General features: G+C 36.9%; 1 protein-coding gene across 2 annotated transcripts in view; it reads right to left on the reverse strand.

Annotated features, from left to right (window-relative positions):
* The window catches only part of LOC145999438 (glycine receptor subunit beta-type 4-like), a 258,162-nt gene that overhangs the window by 205,365 nt on the left and 35,076 nt on the right, over positions 1–17,721 (reverse strand). The gene's annotated exons all lie outside the window — the stretch shown is intronic.

Here is a 17,721-nt window from a genome sequence, read left to right on the forward strand (position 1 = left end):
ATCCAAGATTTTTCTAAAATTCCCGAAACTACAGTGTACAAATGATGAGCCCCCTCAGATTGATTTGCCCATACTTACAAAAGTTGCATCAGCCAGATTGTTGTCCATAAATTTGTTAAAAATATGCCCCTCTTGATATTTTTTTTTGGATACACTTAAAACTAAGCTAAGATACACCCCCACCCAAACCCACACACATACACGCACACACCTACCCACACACATACATGCTTACTTCTGGTTTATTTCTATTGCATCATGCTGTGCAACAAATTATTATCCAATAAATTATTATGCATGTGTTGTTTTCTGATTGGTTAATTATGACATAATGTGATGATGTGTAATATTCTGATTGCTTTATTGTTTCAGATGTTTTAATCCGTGCTTAGGGTATATAAAGGGATTTTGCGCTACTCCTCAGCCAGTATTGTGAGAGTGGCTGAGGAGAACAGATGTGTTGTTACAGTGCTTCTCATACTTACAGGCCTGTTTGGTTTAATTCTTATTATTCATATTAAATATATTTCTGGTATATTGAACAAAAGGGCTTATATTTTGTATAAAAAATCTGATATTTGTTGCATCCAGCTTGTTTGTTGTAATCCACTCATATTTAGAGTCAGGCTTATATTTGTCCCAGCCTGTTGTACAAAAATCAATACATAACACAGCGCTAGGTCATTGCCTTTCTAGGACATGCATGTCTGTGCAGGCATTTGCGGAAGGTCAGTGTAGATCAATATTTATTCTCTTTTTCCACTTGTAGGCTATTGGCTTTACAACCTGTCATAATAAGCATAGAGTTTTGGTTTAAAACCCAAAAAAATTTATATAATAAACCGAGAATAAAAATTAATAATATTAACATATTAAATATACACAAGAAATAAACAAAGCACACAGCTGAACAATATATATATATATATATATTAAGTACAAAATTCTGAATTGAACCCCAGGAAATCTTTTATAATAAACCAACAACAAAAATGCCAAATCAAAAATATTGCAATCAGTGTAATAAGAATATATCCAGCCCCAATTGGGCCAGACACCAAAAGAATTGTGACCCAGGCAAATTCAGAACTCCCACTAAAATATGTTCTAAATGCAATAAAATATTTAGCAAGGCATATTTCAATAGACATGTGGGTTCTTGTTCTGCACAGTCATCAACATTGTACCCACAACCATCTACTTCTGCTTTGAAAAGGAAGCATGAAACACCTCTTAATGCTGGACCAGCAAAGCAGCCACGCTATGCACCTATCCATAGCAGTTTTAATGGCCAATTAAGGGATCACCGTTTTGTATCAGAGCCAAGATGTGACATTAAGAATTTTTTGAACAGTATAAATCCTGATGTGCAGGCAATTCTAAATGCACAAAATGGCTCTTATAAGCAAACTGTCTCTCAAATTGTTTTCACAATATAAGAAGCCAAATGGCACAAAATTTACACAGCCCCACATAACAGAAACTGTACCGGTATACTCAAATGCAAATTCAGACAAAATAATAAGCAATTTGATAGATCAATTGAATATTAAACACTCTGAATTTGCTGGAAAAGAGTCTGGATGGAGCCTATTAGGTTCTCCACACAAGTTATATGTTAATATTTCTGAATTCAACCCATTACAAGGTTCCACTTATGTGCCATTACCTGCCAATATCAAAAACAAAACAGCCGTGGTTAATATAAAAAATAATGACCAGAAATGCTTTTTGTGGTGTATTTTAGCTGCTTTGTATCCAGTTTCAAAGGATCCTCAGCGAATAACTTATTATAAACAACACGAACACAATTTTGATGAGGCAATGGAGGGTTTAGAATATCCAATGCTTGTTCAGAATATTGATAAATTTGAAAAAAAGGCCAGGCACATCAATGGCAAACAATTATCTATTAATGTATTTACTTGGTCCACTGGCCGTGGCAATTGCTTGATAAATCCTCTCAGAATCAGTACACTTGATGATGAATCTGCTATTCCGATTGATCTGCTCTTAATTGAAGAAGATGGCACATATCATTACACTCTGATACACAATCTTGAAGCTTTAGTCAGAAAACAATTAGACAAATCTAAGACAATATTCAAGTTGTGCAGAAGATGTTTAAGTGTTTTTGATGGTAGAAAAATAATAAATGGGGTTCGTGAAAAAAATGCAGAAATTGCTAAAAACAAGTTAATTGAGCATCTGAAATACTGTGGCAACCATAAACCTGTTCATATGGTGATGCCAATGCCAAGTGAAAATGCAAAATTCAAAAAGTTTGAGGCCTTGTTGGAACACCCAGCATATATAGTCTGTGATTTTGAATCAAATCTCAAACCCCTTGCATTCTGCAATCCAGACCCTGAGGAATCTTCAATTACACCATATCAGCTACATGAACCTTCCAGCTTTTATTATGTGGTTGTACAGGGTGGTGTGGTTAGTAAAGAATATTTATACATGGGAGCAGATGCCATCAAAGAATTTGCACAAAGAATAGAAAATGAGTGCCATGACATAGCATCTAATATTTTATTAAAATCAAAACCCATGTTGCCTTTAACAGAGAAACAGATTGAAGATTTCAACAATGCAGAAAAATGCCCGGTATGTGATTCTGAATTTTCAGATGCAAATATCAAGGTTCATCACCATTCTCATACAGATGGTAAATTCTTAATGACCCTGTGTAATAGCTGTAATATTAAGATCCAGAGACCAAAATTTATCCCTATATTTTGCCACGGTGCATCCAATTATGATTTTCATCATTTGATCAGGTACGAGGGGTTTGACAAGCAGAATTTAAATATTTTAGCTGAAAATGATGAGAAATATATTGCCATTAGCAAAATAATTAAAGTTAATGGTGTTCCTATTCACTTAAGATTTCTTGATTCATACAGAATTTTATCGGCTAGCCTGGCTACACTGGCCACTCAATTATCTGATGATCAATTCAAAATTACATGTGCTTTGTTTCCATATCAGGACCTGAAATTAATTAGGCGGAAGGGTGTATATCCATATGATTATGTTACAGATTTTTCTAAATTTGATGAGTGTTCTTTGCCACCACAACAAGAGTTTTACAGCAAAATCAGAGCATCTGGAATCACTGATGATGATTATCACCATGCCCAGTTGATGTGGAACAATTTAAAATGCCAGACATTTGGTGATTATCACAAGGCATATTTAAAACTTGATGTGACCCTCTTAGCTGATATACTGCAGGTATTCAGAAAATCTTCCATGAAAAATTATAAACTGGATCCAATGTATTTTTACAGTGCTCCCGGCCTAGCATGGTCTTCAATGTTTTTAAACACTAAAATGCAATTGGATCTGATCCAGGATCAAGATATGTATCTGTTTATGGAACAATGTATAAGAGGAGGCATGGTGCAATGTTCTCAGAGATATGCCAGAGCAAATAACAAATATATTCCCGATTATGATCCAGCACTGCCATCAAATTATATACTGTATGTAGATGCAAACAGCCTCTATGGTTATGCTATGATGGATAAATTGCCATATGCAGGGCTTGAGTGGGTTGAAAATTTGAATATTGAAGATCTTAAGGATTTTGATGACAGTAACTATGGCTTCTTCTTAGAGGTTGGTCTGACAATTCCAGATAATTTACACAATAACTTTTCTGATCTGCCCCCAATTCCCGAGGTTAAGTGCTCACCTGGCTCTAAACAGAAGAAATTGATGATGACTCTAGAGCCAAAACAGGATTATGTCATATATTACAAAAACCTCCAGTTCCTGATGCATCATGGTGTTCAAGTGACCAAAGTTGGAAAAGTTTTGAGGTTCAGGCACTCAACATGGTTGAAGCCATATATTGATACAAACACAGAGCTTCGAACATCTGCAATGAGCCAATTTGATAAATCTTTGTTTAAATTGATGGTCAATTCTGTGTATGGCAAAACAATTGAAAATGTCAGAAAACATATTGATGTTATTAATACTGATAATTACTGACCCCAGCCGGAGCAAAAAATTGATTGCAAAGCCCAACTTCAATTACAGAAGAATGTATGATGAAAATATGGCACTTTTCAACATGAAAAAACAAAGATCAAATTTGATAAGCCTATTTATGTAGGGGCTGTGATATTGGAATTGGCCAAATTACACAAGTTAAAATTGTATTATGATGTGCTGAAACCTTTTTATGGTGATTGTGTAAAATTGATGTACATGGACACAGATAGTTTTGTTCTTGATATTCAAACAGAAGATGTTTATAAAGATATGTCACAGCCTGCATTGCTTGAATATTTTGATAGCAGTGAACATACAAGGATTCAACCCCACAACAAAAAAGTGCCTGGCAAGTTAAAAGATGAGACACTTGGTGATGTTATTGTGGCATTTGCTGGGTTAAGGGCCAAGATGTACAGTTTTGAAACATGTAGTGGTGTGGTTGCCAAAAAGGCCAAGGGCATTGGCAGAGTGACTGTGGACAAAGAGCTTGAATTTGAAGATTACAAAAATTGCCTCAAATTATGTAGCACAATCAGAACATCAGAAAATAGAAGTCAGAGTGTGGATCACTTATTGACTAGCAATATTGTAAGAAAAGTGGCTCTGGACCCACATGATGATAAGAGATGTATTTTATCATGTGGCATACATACTCTACCATGGGGGCATTGTGATTTGAAAAATGGCAATCAATGCCCAATTACAGAGCATGATTTGAAATAAATAAACATGCCTATGAACTTATTTGGGTTCAAAAAACAGGCTATTATGGAGCTGCCAACACCACAACCCTCTTCTGATATAATATCTAAACTGAGTGCTTTGTTAATTATTCATCTGAACAGCATACTTACAGATGTTGATGATGAAACAGGTAAAAGATTGTACATATTTAACAATAATTTAAATCATTACCAATTACCTGTAGGTGGTCAATTGCAATTTATTACAACCCCTGAGGGTAATGTCAAAATTTCAGTGGGGAGAAATATTTATAGAATTAAGCACTCAAACATGATTTCTGGCACTGTATATACTGTTTCTGCTGGTGACTGCTTATATATTGAAGTCCCTGGGTCATATGACAAGCTTATACCTTTTTTTATAGAATTAAGAATCAGATATTCAATAATAAATAACCACTAAAACAAAAATGCCTAATGATATATTTGGCCATACAAGGCATGAAGATCACAGTGATGAGATTCTGATGCTTGATGTCAGAGTCAAGAAATTAAGAAGTGATTTACAAGCTTTACAAACCACACTCAATGCCAGTCTTCAAGTAGAAATTACAAATTTACAATCACAATGCATGGACCCTCTTCTTAAAATTGATTCAGAACTCAAATTGCTGCTTCAGAAATATACTGACCTGGCCACATTGGATAATTTTCAAAGTTTAGAAGAAGCTGTAGCAGCTCTTCAAGCCAAATTTAAGACCCAGACCACCAACTCTGAGCAATTGAAACAACAATTGGAAGAGCAGATAAATAATGTCCAGACACAGCTCCAAACAATTGTCAAAAGCATAAAATCACACGAAGATTTTGATCTAGTGATTTCCACTCTAAAAGAACAGATTCAATCACTCCAAATACCTAATCTAGACCCTCTGAACAATGCCATAGCCGAGGATAAAGAAAAAATTGAGACACTTGAAAATTTTATGAACAACTTGCCCTCTTCTGATGCTTTGAGTGCAATAACTCGGAGTGTTGACAACATCAAGCTGCAACTTGAAACATATGAAGATTTTGGAAAAATTCAAAGTACCATAACCCATCTTGAGGGTACAATAGCAGCAGTGCAAAGTGATTTGACAAATGTACAAGAATCTCTAGAATCTCACCTGCCCGGGATTGTAGACACACTTGTTAGTGTCCAGGAACAGATCACAAAGCTTGAAAACCTCAACACTGAATCTGAGATATCTCATTTTCATCACTTGATTGATGATATCCAAACAAAGCTTGAAATTTTACAGCAATCAACACCCACTCAGGCAGATATAGCCCTGCTCCAAAATGCTATGCAAAATGTGGCCGATGCTTCTGAATTAAACAATGTGAAATTGGCACTTGAATCTTTGCAGAATACTGTGTCAAATCTGCCTACATCACAGGAACTTAAAAATATTAAGAGAGCAGTGAATCGCATATTGAAATCAGAAGATATTAAGAATATCCAGACAGAGATCAAACAACTCACTCAGACAGTGGCCACTCTACCAACTAATCAACATATTAATGAACTGCATGCCCTGTTTGAGGATATCAGAAGACAGGTCCATGATCTTACTGCTCAAAATTCAAAATTGGCAGTTATTGAAAATTTGCAACAAATTGTAGCTAATATCAAGCAACAGCTAGGGACCATGGAATCCAATCAAGCAAATGCCCTGTCTGTTCTTGCCACCCAGCTACAAGAGATTGTGCAACAATACAAAAAACTTGTTGTGGACATAAAAATCAAGCCAGGCCATGATGATGTTGTTAGGACCATCAATGAGCATCTTGAATCTGTAACAAGCAGAATGCTTACAGCAGAAAAAGAAATAACAGGCATAATCGAGAATCCAAAACATACAGTAATTCTTGAATTGTACAGCATCCCCAACAAAGAATATGATTCACCATTTACACCAGGTGGCCAAATATATAAGCTCTCCCCTGCACAATTTTATTACCAGTATTTTGTTGGGGGCACACTTAGACCAATCAAGATCAAATATTGGCTACAACCACAGGCACACCACTACCCTACCTTATCAATAACAAATGCTGATAACAAAGCAAAAATCACCAGTGTAGAGTTAGAGGATTTTACAGACCCCAATACATTAGAAACAGCCTATGCTGAAGATGATGGCTCTCTGGAATTTAAAATACAAATAGGAGACAAACTGTATTTAGAAAATCCTGTAGTATCAGCTGCTGAACACCCCATAGTTGCAATATTCTTGTTTTCATATTATGTCTAGAGAAATTATTGTTGATGAATTACACAGACAAGACAGACATAATTATAAGAGACTGCCAGTAGTCACAAAAGGCATAGATGATTTATGGCAGAGCGACTTGATTGAGATAGCAAGTGGACAGCTGAAAAACTTAGACAAAATCAACAAGGGCTACAAGTATCTACTCACTGTAATAGACACATTTTCAAAATTTGCCTGGGCTGTGCCACTCAAATCCAAGACTGGAAAATGTGTTACAGAAGCCATCAGGACAATCATCAATCAGAGTGGAAGATCACCGCGCTATTTGCAAACAGATAATGGCAAGGAATTTTATAATTCTGTGTTCCAACAATTTATTAAAAGCCAGTCAATAAAACATTATTCGAGTTACAGTGATCTCAAAGCCTCAATTGTAGAGAGATTCAACAAAACCCTAAAAAATCTTATGTATAAACAATTTACACTTCAAGGTAATTATAAATGGATTAATATTCTTCCAGAACTTCTACATAAATATAACAACTCGGTCCATTCCACAATCAACATGAAACCCTCTGAAGTAACTTCATCTGATGAGCAAAAATTGATCAGGACTATTTATTATCCTAGATACCAGCCAACAACAAGAAAGGCCAAATACAAGGTGGGTGATCAAGTAACAATCAGCAAATATAAGCACTTATTCAAAAGAGGCTTTACAAGAAACTGGAGCACTGAATTATTTACAGTGGTTCAAATTAAACCTGGGACCCTTAACACATATATAATAAAAGACCACCGAGGAGAAATTCTCAAAGGCAGATTCTATGAAGAAGAACTCAGCAAAACTAAACAGCCTGACACATATCTCATAGAAAAAATCATCCGCAGAAAAGGCAACAAGTTATTTGTCAAATGGCTAGGTCATCCGGAAAACAGCTGGATCGATGCAGACAAAGTGATAATATGAGCACCTGGGATGTTATAAAAAGGCTGCCAGAACCTGAACAGCAGATTAAGAGAAATGGCAAGTTGCTGCCTGAAAATATTAGATGTCTTATTGTTGGGCCATCGGCTTGTGGTAAAACTACACTAATGATTGATATTTTTTTATTGGCACCCAACTGGTTAGACTGGAAAAACAGGCACTTGTATGTCTTCTCTAAGAGCTTGGAACAATTAAAATATCAGCAGCTGATGAAGCTATATGATGGATTGGATATAGCCACTTTTGAACGAGATGTTAAGCCACTTCATGAATGTCTCGATAATTCTGTTGTTGTGTTTGATGACATTATACTGGATAATCAAAACAAGGTTAGAAATTTCTTTACACAGGGCCGGCACAAAAACATTGATTGCTTCTACCTTGCACAGACTTTTTCAAAAATACCCAAGCAGCTGATCCGAGACAACAGCAATTTTATATGTGTGTTTCATCAAGATCATACCAACCTCAAACACATACATGATGAATATGTAGGTGGGGACTTGAGCTACAATAATTTTTCCAAGTTTTGCAGTAGGTGTTGGAACCAGGACAGTTATGGGTTTGTCACAATTGATATGACAAGAAAACCCAATAGTGGCAAATACAGAAATAAAATCAACAATTTTCTAGACATTGAAACATATATAAATAACCATGAAAAGGCCTATCATTGATGATCTTAAATTAAGAGATTATCTTGTAAAACGATTTAAGGGATGGAAATCAGAGAACCGAGGAATTTATGAACAACACAAACAAAGAGAACAGCCTATTATAGATGCTATTAGTGAATTAGGTAAAAATATCAAAACTGTTACAGAGCAAAATCAAAATTTGATCACAGAGCTTGTACCTGTAGCTGCAAGGAACATATTAGATTATCCAATCACCCCACTTTCCAGTATTCATACACCTAGTCCTGTTGCTCCTCGAAGAATTGAAGCTACTCTGGATCCTATTGAATTGGGTCTTCTTGCTCAAAAATATTTAAGCACACCTAAAGACAACAAAGATGAGGTCTTTGGCTTATATGCTGACACAGAGCGTGATGGTAGCATCATACATAGAATTGGCAATTTCAGAGTAACATTTATGGGAGATGATATAATTGTATATTCAGAATCTCATCTTGGAGAAAGAGGTGCTTTTGTTAAGTATCTTGGCACACCTGGATTGTGGGAACTGATGACTAGGAAAAGGCCTGGCAGCTATACAGATCAAGATTATGAACATTACAAAGAAATATTAATAAAATCAGATGCTCTATACCAGAACAATGATCCCACACAAAAAAGAGTCAAGTCTAGCAGTGGAGCAAAATACAATAATTTAATCAAGCCCATATGGTCACAAATTAAGACAGGCAGTGGAATCAAACAATACAACACCCTGCCTAAAGAATTTGTGTGGGTTGATGATGTCAGGAAACTTGTAGATAGGTTATTGGTGATAGCTGGGGAGGAAAATGCTGGCAACCAAAATTTTTACAATGAAAAGGTTGGAATTATGGACATGATAAGCACAAAATTGTCTAATTTCATAGTGAATGACACTAAGGGGATTGGATATCTTATAAAAATTATTAATACTAAACCACCTAAATTTTGGAATATTTCTGAGGGCCGGGGGTTGGTTAATGACATTATAAACAAGCTGCCATTTGAACTACATATTCCAGGCTATCAGTATTGTGGTCCAGGTACAAAATTGGACCATAGATTAAACAGAGGTGATCCTGGTGTTAATCCCCTAGATGCTGCTTGTAGAGACCATGACATAGCATACAACACACATTCTGATCTTGACAAGAGACATGTTGCAGACAAGAAATTAGAAGAGGCTGCATTTGGTAGATTTGTAAGCGAAGATGCTTCTTTAAGTGAGAGAATAGCAGCATTGGGGACCACCATAGCTATGAACACCAAACAAAAACTGGGGTGGGGCTGTGAATATGTATATAATAAACCTAGAATGAAGGCCAAGGGTGTTATGTATCAAATACCTTATGCAGGTCTTAAATCTCTTAAAACTATTGACAGTCTTTTAACCAAAAAGCAGCGTAAGAAAAAAAGCTCTTGTATTGCCAAGGGCCATGGTATGAAATTGTTGCTTAGTACCCCCCAATTAAAAAAATTACAACAATCTAGAAAAAAATCACATGTGGGGGGTTTCATATTTACTATCCCGGCCATCTTAGCTGCTCTCTGGGCTGTTGGGAGCTTGGCTGGGGGATCAGCTGCCATAGCAAAAACAGTAATAGATGCCAAAAAGAATAAGGCAGAATTAGATGAATTGAAGCGCCATAACCTGGCCATTGAGAAACAAGGCAAAGGTGTTAAGAGAGCCATGAATAAGTTTAAAAAAAACAAGAGCCGCTTACAAACCAAGATATTGAAGCTTTAATAAAGCCACTGGGCATCAAAAATTTTAGAGGTGTGTACATGTCTGATTCTTTACCAGAACAACCACTCAACAAAGAGTGTGGCATTGTTAATTTGGATAAGTACAAAAATCAGGGCACTCACTGGATTTGTTATCTTAAATATTTAAACAATGAGGCATTTGTGTTTGATTCATTTGGAGGTGTTCCACCTGAAAATTTAATAAAATATCTAAAATCAGCTAATCTTTATTACAATAATGCCCGTGTTCAAAACTTCAAAGATGTTAATTGTGGACATTTGTGTTTATCTGTTCTTAGATATATGTCTCAAATAAATAAACCATCAATTGAAAATTTTCAAAAGGCCCTGCGGTATCTGAAACATCATGGGGGTATTCCATCTCACCAGCCAAAATTCAATATTGAAACTCAAATTACATGATGATATAGTGTATCCCAAAACAATAGCTCTCAGAGCATTTTATGGCATGTACTTGATCCCTAATATTACACACCACAACAACAAAATTGCAGTAGGGGATCAAAAAATTGTCATCACTCCAGGACAGTATAATCTGTCCACTCTAAATGCTCAATTACCCAGAGGTGTAGCATTAACTCAAAATTCTGTCACTCACAGAGTAGAGATTGTATCTGCTACAGAAACAGTGGATCTGGGTACTATAGGAGAGCTGTTAGGCTTTGAGAACAACACAAAATTTGAACCAGCCATCAAACACACTGCTATTAATATACCTAAATTCTTAGCCATAGAGACTCTGAATATTCACTGTAATGTGGCTGAGGGTATGATCACCAAATCAAATGGCATAGGCACTCACAAACAAACTGGCATCATTGCAACATTTAAACCTAATTCTGAATTTATGGAGCCAATCATCTACACTCCATCCCCAACATTATATTTTCCTGTGTGCCATAATAGAATAGATAACATTGAATTGATGGTTACTAATGAAAAAGAAGAATTAGTTGATTTTGCTGGAGCCACAACAACTGCAATCATAGAGATTAATATTTAAATAAAAATACATACAAAAAAAATGGAAAATATTGAGAGTTATGAGCTACAATCATTCCCCCCAAACAGGAGGACATTTGCAAATTTAAATCAACCCAACACAGAGATTGAGGTTGATCTTGATGTAGGGGATGGCTTTATACACCCCCACAGAGCAGATCTTTACATCAAATTTGATGTTGCAAAGCTCGATGGAACAGATTATCCGGCAAATTCAAATATAAGATTGGTAGACAATTTTGTGCCGCATCTGTTCTCTGAAATTGAGATCAGAAAGCATGGTGTTGTTATAAACAGAGTGGATTATCCCGGCATTACCTCCACAGCTTTGGCCACACTAAAATTATCCAAAACCGAGGCTTCTTACTACAAAATAGGTGGATTTGAGGCTGGTGATAAAATATTATCTAAAAGCCACACAGTGCTGTTCCCTATGCGCCTGTTGCTAGGATTCTTCTCAGATTACAAAGATATTATGTGGAAGGGTGGTTTAAGAATCACATTTAGAAGAGCTGCCAATGATAATAATGCTTTGATGAGGTACAGCACATTAAACTCTACAGGAGAAGCTCTGCCCAATACTCTACCTGATGAAGGCAAATGCATTATTCAGACTATGGAGCTAAGAATCCCAGTTGTTGAATATGAATCCAGTTATGCTCTTAAATACAAAGCAGATATAATAAAAAATCCACAGATTCCTTTACAATTTTATACATATCAATGTGTACAGAAGCCTGCCGCTGGTACTTATTATGAGTTTGATGCTACAAATTCATTCTCCAGTATACAATATGACATGCCGGATTTTGTGGTGGTATTGTTTCAGACTGGAAGACACAATAATCAGGAAAAAAATTCAAGTAAATTTGATAGCTGCAACATCAAGAACATATATCTTAAAAATGGCAGAAATGAGGTATTTCCTAGAGAAAATTATAATTTAGACATGTCCAAGGATGATTTCCTTAAATTATATGAAGCATTTACAGCATACAAAAGGGTCACTACTGGCAATACTGACATGTATTACACACCAGATGAATTCAAAGCACAGAGACCCATGTTTGTCATCAACACTTCAAAAAGGAAACAAGTTGTGGTTAATGACAGGACAAACATTAAAATTATCTGTGAATTCCACGATACACTCCCTGATGACACTATATGTAGTGTTATTCTTATAGGTGAAATATCATATGTTTATGATGTAAGAAATGAGAGAGTCACAGAGCAATTCTAGAAGAATTACATTGTTTTAATATTAGATAAACAAATTGAACCTGGTATCCAATTGAACTTAAACCAGAAGTAAATATGTGTGTGTGTGGGTGTGGGTGTGGATGTATCTTAGCTTAGTTTTAAGTGTATCCAAAAAAAATATCAAGAGGGGTATATTTTTAACAAATTTATGGACAACAATCTGGCTGATGCAACTTTTGTAAGTATGGGCAAATCAATCTGAGGGGGCTCATCATTTGTACACTGTAGCTTTGGGAATTTTAGAAAAATCTTGGATTAGACGGGGTGCTACACTTGAGCAAAAAAATCATATGGGCATGTTGAGCTTGTTTTAAGTGTAGGCAAATCTGCTTGAGGGGGGCTCATCATTTGTACACTGTAGTTTCGGGCATTTTTACAAAAATCTTGGATTAGACGGGGTGCTACACTTGAGCAAAAAGCTCATATGGGCATGTTGAGCTTGTTTTAAGTGTAGGCAAATCTGCTTGAGGGGGGCTCATCATTTGTACGCTATAAGTGCGCTGGTTGTAGGTCCAATTACACTACTTTGGTCAATATACTTTTCTACAACATAGTCTGCAAAACAAGTCAATTTTTCATCTGGTGGTTGTATCTCAAAATTTGAGATGCAAGAAAAAACCACGATCCCCTTTTCTTTGTCCTTTCTTAGCAAAACGTTCTCATCACGAATGGTCTTCACTTCTATTTCATCGAGCGTCAACTGAACTTTATCCGATGTTTTGGGTAATTTAGGATGTACTTTCAACGGACCATACTTGATGTTGTTCCTAACGAGCTTCATGTCCTTTCGGGTTAAGGTTTCCACAATGTTCCGCTGCCCCTGTAAACTCTCTGTGTATTAACTTAGAAGGTCTTTCCTCAATCTCATCTCCTTTTCTCTTGATGTTGTTGCTCAGCGATTTTATCCTTAAAACCTGGTCTCAGAGGGCAACATGATTGTGCCCTTTTTCCATCCGCGAGTATGTAGTTCCATCGCCGAGTGCGTAAAGTATTGCCTTACATGATGTACTGGTACATCTCCAGCGTGTTTCACCCGTACATTTCAATTACTTCCCTTCTCGAAATGTATATTTTAAGTAAACGAGAAGTGCGTTTCATCTCACACTACATTTTTTTGTATTTCCATATTTCTACACTTTTTTCCACAGTACGCAAGTCATTTTATTCCCACGAGTTCAAATTAATGTCACAACTGTAAACTAAAGATATGGCTTCACAATTTAACAGATTTCACATTAGGTCGAACGTTATTGGCTGAAATCTATCACGAGCACTTTCACTTCACTGCTCTGTGTGCAATTCGTGATTGACATTCACCTGCCAGCGCAACTGGGCCTGCTCCTATCATGTGCCGCTGCTCTGTGCGCAATTCGTGCTGGGAGATTAGTGAACCCTTATCAACATTCATCTATGGCCAGGTTTTGTGCGCAATTCGAGTTTGCCCGTCCATAAAGCCACTGCACACTTCTCATTCTTGCACCAGGATAATAATTGGATTGATTGATTTGGTGTTTTAAGTCCACTTTATGCACAGTAAGGCTGATCGGGACTGGACCTACAGTTTAAAGTGGGATCCGAACCACTATGTGTCTCCACCGGGTATCGAACCCGGGACCCCTTGATTACAAGGCAACAACGCTACCACTGCGCCCAGGATAATAAGAAGAAAAACACGGCAACAACAAACACTGTACATTAATGCATTGAGGCGGTGTTCGACACATTTTACCTACGAATACAGACAAGTATTTCCAAGTTTCATGTGTTCTGTTACATTCACTTGACCAGCGTTCTATCGTACCTTCTTGCCCGACCCTGTGGCCGAGTGGTTAGCACATCGCGCTGCGACGCCAAGGGTCCCGGGTTTGAATCCCGGACGGGCTTGGTTGTTTGTGAATGTCCATTTATCAATTTCATCATTTCATCACTCATTCCCCATCTTCGCAAATTAGCCAAGAGGCACAAAACGCGAAGTAAAATAAACTAAATCAAATCAAATCAAACTATCGTACCTTCTCGATTACAGTGACTACACACAAGTTGTCATCAGACAACTTTATCTTACATAGTTTTGTCTCAGTAACAATGATATCATGAACAACACAATACCAGTGGCGGCGATTAGAAGGGACGAGGGGGGGCATTTGCCCCCATTTTTTGCCACTTTTGTGCCCGTACTATGCTAAACCTTATCTAAAAAGGAAATAAAGTGTCCTTGACCCCCACTTTTGGAACCCAATCGCCGCGACTGCACAATACCATACAGATTTAATAGAAGACGGCAAATGCTTTGCATATATGTTATTCCATATTTTACTCCAGTGCACATTAGGATTGCGGAGAATTACCTTACACACAAACATAGAAGGCAAGCAAAGTTGTTTGTAGAGACCTGCCGCTGTTGGTATCTCAAACTCAGGGGAGTGAAGCAGGAGATATCAAATTTCCACAATCGAGTACCTCATGTGTTTATATATTTTTAGGTATGCTTGTAACACGAATTGGTGATATTAATTCGATACGTATGACAGCAGTTAAACGATTAGGATGATTCACCAAGATCGCTATGTCGTTTTGTACGCGAAGAGCTTGACCTTTTCGCTCTACGTGGGTCAAGGTTAATCCCCGGTGTTGAATAGTTAAACAGAGCGTCTCGTGACTGACATGGAAGATATGCTTCGCCCACACAAACCAGTTTAACACGCTTCTTATCTTCGTGTAGTTAGTTTTCCTCATTGGAAGCAACTTCGCAAGTTACCAGAATACATGAATGCAGGCAGGCATACATGTTTACAAATGCCACTCCTGAGTTCAAACTGAGTTCACGAAGTTTGTTTTTCCACAATATTGCTTTCAGTCCGTTTATACACGTGGAATAATTTCGTTCGATCATTTTGTATAGAGATGTAGTAAAGCTGATACCAAGAACTTTTACAGGGGAGACTTGTCTAAATTTTACTAAGGAAGAATTTGTAATGTTACTGCCCAATTGCAGTTTTGTCGTAGTTTATACGTAATCCTGACACTGATCCATAACTGGCTAATAAATTATAGAGTCTCTTCAAATCTTGAGGCAGCGCAACAAACGTTGTGATATGATATCATCTGCATATGCTAACACTTTTAATGTTACAGAATGTAGAGTCAGACCTTGTAACTTGCCTTGAAGTTCTTTTAAGAAGGGCATAAAGGCCACGCAAAGAATGAACATGGAGGGGGGGGGGGTCCCCCTGTCGTACACATCTTTTGATTGGAAGAGTTTTGGATAGGAACCAATTAATTTTGATACATGAATTTGCAGTTACAAATAAACTTTTGATAGCGTTTACAAAAATGGTACCACAACCTAATATTTTTAAAGTTTCAAACAAATATTCATGATTAACGCTATCAAAAGCACTCTTAAAATCTAAGGCAATTAGTGCGTGTTGTCCTCTGTTATCTGTACTCTGATGGCCTGTGAGAACCTTTCGTAATGTTTTTAGTACCTGAATAATATTTTTTTTCATAACAAACCTGAGTGGAACCTGCCAGATGGTTGATATTTTGACCTAAAGGGAATGGAAAGACAGGTGAGTAGAGAAGGTTACATAATTTAGAACTGCACAATTTGTATTCGTGTCCAGATATTATTAAAATAATTAAATCAAGAAGACTTAGGTGGGCAGGCCATGTGGCACGAACGGGAGAGAAAAGAAGAGTTTACACGATTCTTGTTGGGAAACCTGATGGTAAGATACCTGCAGGAAGGACAAGACCAAGATGGAGGGATAACATTGAGATGGGCCTAAAGGAAATTGGTAAGGATGGAAAAGAGTATATAGATCTTGCTCAAGATAGGGACAGATAGAAAGAGTGCGTTGCACTGCCCTATACTTTCGGGTTTAAGAAGGCTAGAGAGTTTGTTAGTTAAAATGTTGTGTATGTTAATCTCGACCACTCCTAACCAATTTATTCCAGGTCTGCGCTATTGGTTTTATTGGTATAGTTAAGTGTAAAGGAGTAGCTCAATATGCCACTGTTATTAATCCACCAAATCATATCCTAGAACCCAAGGAACATTAAAAATCAAAGTATAAGTCAGGTTTCAGACCGAAGCAATACTCGATGCATGCCGCTTTGAAACGAGCCAATCAACAGGAACGTTTAACACCCTAGCGGCATGACAGGCCGCATAAACCTGCATTCGATGGTGAAATCCTCAAGCGACACGTGTCGCCTGTAGCTTCGGTGTGTAATCTCCCTAATATAACATAGTCATAGTGTATTTATATAAAGGATGTATACTGTAATGAATGTGCAATAACGTTGAATTCCTCGTGCCTGTATATAACCAGTACAAGAATGATTATTATCACTCTTGAAGAAGAAATGATTGATTGATGTGCTTTATTTTACTGCGTTCTTTGTGCCACTTTTGATTAATTTGCGAAGATGAGGATGAGTGATGATATGATGAAATTGATGAATGGACCCTCATAAACATCCATGCCCATGCCGGGATTCGAACCCGGAACCCCTGGCGTCGTAGCTCGATGTGCTAACCACTCTGCCACGGAGGCCGGCACTTGAAGAATAAGAATAATTCCGGCAGAGGGGGTTGATAAAAATAACGTTCTTATTGATCTATAGTAACATCAATATCTATTAAAGTGATAACGGCCTGGCATTATATTGTGATAAGATAGTGGTATACTTAAAGAAGCTATACATTACATAGACAAAGAAAAACGTTTCTTAAAAAATAAGAAATATCTCTATTCTCTGCTAATGTATGGGAAGATAATTTTATTATAAGAATTCTTTTAATGGGTCATCCAAAACATGAAATGTGCCCTTTCAAATATGTGTGTGATATTGGAATAGCAGTTAAAATGTTTTTTTAATTGTCAGCAGCAAGAGGGAAACAATTCACCAAAGTTGTTGAAGGTTATTTTCAATAATTGGAAGGGTTAAAGTTACAGTGGTGTAAGTCACTTTGTAAAAAAAAAAAACTTAGACACAGAAACCAGATTGAGAAAAGTCAATCTGTTAACAGAAAACATGAAGTAAGTCAGAGATTCATTCAACTGGCAACAGATGAC

The sequence above is a fragment of the Lepisma saccharinum genome, chromosome 15 (genome assembly GCF_977018435.1).
Source record: "Lepisma saccharinum chromosome 15, izLepSacc3.1, whole genome shotgun sequence".
NCBI lineage: Eukaryota > Metazoa > Arthropoda > Insecta > Zygentoma > Lepismatidae > Lepisma > Lepisma saccharinum.